At 38.8% G+C, this 2,995-nt stretch overlaps 1 pseudogene; it reads right to left on the bottom strand.

Annotated features, from left to right (window-relative positions):
- Window positions 1-990: 990 nt before the first annotated feature.
- On the bottom strand, window positions 991-1,669 carry LOC110207535 (L-lactate dehydrogenase A chain pseudogene; annotated as a pseudogene).
- Between the last annotated feature and the right edge of the window lie 1,326 nt (window positions 1,670-2,995).

Raw genomic sequence — 2,995 nt, 5'->3', positions numbered from 1 at the left:
GCTAGTTCTGTTTGATCTGCCTGCAGTGACTAGAAACTGAAAGTGAGCTTAGTTTATAAGTGACAAAGCAGGGAAGAAAAAAGGATAAAGGATGAGAATAATGATCCATATTTGAGAGACAGACACACGTAGAAAAAGAGAAAAGGTAAAAAAAAAAATCCCCAAAACAAAAAAGCAAAGTTTTTAAAAAGTTTTTTTATTAAAAAAAATTATCAGCAAGAGTGAATTTAAAGAGAAAGTACATTTGGTTAGGCAAGTTGAATGAAATGGGGACTATGGATAGAAAGGTGGATCTCTACGTGAATTGGTAATCAAGGAGGTAAATTATGGGTAAGAAACAGGGATGGCTATTTTGTTAGGTAGTCAGCAAGCTAAGAGGTAACTTGACGCACAAATTTTCTTAATCAGTTATTTGTTGTTTATTCAGCATTTTAGTATGACATTTCAGGAATTGGTTGTATCATTGTACAGAAATAGATCTTTTATATAAAATGGAAATTTACAACTGTTAATATATATATAGACAAAATCAGATCCTCTGGCAAGGTGATACATGGGGCCATGTATAGAGCCCTAATGGAGGGGAGCACAAAGGTAATCAATGCATCAATAAAATATTATTACTGCATGGTGTTTTGTATCTAGGAATATTGTCTTCTGTACCTATGGGAACCGGAAGCACCTACATACAAGGCAGGCAGTTGTATGCTTGTGGGGCTCTAGCTTTGCTTGACACCAACTACTAAGACTATACAAGTCACTTCCAGAATCATACACAAACAACAACAGGGTTTGACAAACAGTAGTCACACTGTATTATTCCTCATTTCTAATTTTAAGAAGAGACTAGAGTGTGTTCACAGGTTTCACATTTTTGGTGTTCAATCACTAATCAGAAGAAGGATTTGACCTATTTGAAAAGCTCATTACACATAACCCCTTAACCCCTGTCACGTTCTCGATAGTAAAATGGCGGCACATGAAAAGGCTTTAAAATTGCAGCTTCTGGGTTCCCCAAAGAGTATCTGTGTTCTTCTTTAAACGGCCCTCCTCCTCCACATTCAGGTTTACCTTCACCATGTCTGAAATGCCATTCTTTCCCAAGACACATGGGACACTAAGGAACACATTCTCATTAATGACATATAGGTCCTTAATTGTGGTGGAAATTGGATGCACTCTCCTAAGATCCTTCATAATGCTTTCTGCCAGATCTGCCACAGACAAGCCAGTGGCCCAGGAAGCATAGCCCTTCAGCTTGATCACCTCATAAGCACTTTCAACTACCTGTTTATGAACATCTTTCCAATTCTCTGAATCAGCATCAGTTCCCAAAGCAGGATAAAGATTCTTCAGAGAGATACCAGCAACATTCACACCAAATTAAGACAACTTTCTTCCCTGTTGATGGGCCCCAGCCATAACAACAACCACCTTTGAGTTTTCAGTCACACTGTAGCCTTTGCCAGAAACAATCTTCGGCATTTTGAGGAAAAAGCTGCCATGTTGGAGATCCATTAATTAGGGAAAGTTCATCAGCCAAACCTCTCATTAAGATGGCACATGCCATGCCAACTGCACCAAACCCAATAACAGTGATCTTGTTATGGGGAACCTGGTCTTCCCTTAGGACATTCACAATCAGCTGATCCTTGACAGTAGTTGCCATTTTGAGGGAGATCGAGGTTGCTGGTCAGGCTGTGAAAGTTCTAAGTTAGATGTGAGACTGCTGCTCCCAGACTTGCACTGATGTACAAAATTCTTAAAGAATACTTTGTTTTGTGACAGTCTTGTGCATAAAGTTGTCTTTCTTGGAAGGATATTGCTTTCTATAACTGGGTTTAGAGTGCCCTACTTCCCCAGGATAGATGTAGCTATCAAGAGGATAAATTATTGTTTGGGTGCCCAGGTTATGTGTAAGAAAAGGCCCCATGGACTAGATATGTCTGGGCAAGCAACCCCTTAATGAGTTTGGGTGCTGAGAATGACATGTAACAGAATGGGAGTCAATTCAATGCAAAGCTTTATTATAAGCAATGGAATCAAACATACAGTTCAGGCATACATACTAATACAGAGTATAACTCACATAAGGGCAGCACTGCATTGGGGAGTAGAGAGACATGAGTCCATTCAGCATGAAGTGGATGTTCCAGCAGGAAAGTGTGCTTCTTTTGGAGGGAAAAGGATATGTTCTAAAGTGCCCTTCTGAAAGTGGGGTTCTTTTACAATGATTTTGGATGACATCCCTGTAGTTGGTTAATTTGCATGTCAGGCATCAGGGCAAAATTTGGGGGTGTTGTTGTCATGGGGGAAAAACAAGATGGTGATAGACAAAATGTTATTTGGGGGACACAGCTATAACAACTTTCAAAAAATATCATCAATATTTTTCTTTATGTATGTTCCATAAGCTTACAGCCTTCCTTAAGGGGAGACTGTCATGATAGCAGCCTCAAGACCATCCATGCCTAGTCTTAAAACAATGGTTTCCATACATAGATTCTATAAGCTACATCCTCCCTTAAGAGGAAACTATCATGGTAATTTCAAGACCACTAGGCTTAATATTACAGCATACTTGAATTGAAGCCAGAGGACCCGAATTTAACTTCTACCTCCACTAGTAATTGTTCATATTGCCCTGGACAAATTATTTCATCAAACCTCAGTTTCTTCATCTATAAAATGAGGCTAATGCTTTTTACTAGCTACCTAATCATATTGTTGTAAAAAAAGTGCTTTGTAGGCTCAAAAATGTTACATAAATATGAGGATCTTAACTCCTTCCATTTCTTTCTTCAGTATTTTCATTACTGATTTAGTTGGAGTGTTTTGCATTTTACAGTCACTCATCTTTGTAGTATATTTGTAGGTTGGCATCCTTATTTTCAAGCTTCCCTTAGCCTGAAAATCCTTCCCCTTCAAGAATTACCCTTGGAAAGACTTTTATGTTGTGTGTGGGTGTGGGTGTGTCTTCATGTGCATATGTGCA

This window comes from Phascolarctos cinereus, unplaced genomic scaffold (assembly GCF_003287225.1).
Source record: "Phascolarctos cinereus isolate Bilbo 61053 unplaced genomic scaffold, phaCin_HiC Scaffold_2;HRSCAF=192, whole genome shotgun sequence".
In the NCBI taxonomy this organism is placed as follows: Eukaryota; Metazoa; Chordata; class Mammalia; order Diprotodontia; family Phascolarctidae; genus Phascolarctos; species Phascolarctos cinereus.
Note: the sequence above shows the minus strand (reverse complement) of the source record. Positions and strands in the feature narration are given on the sequence as shown.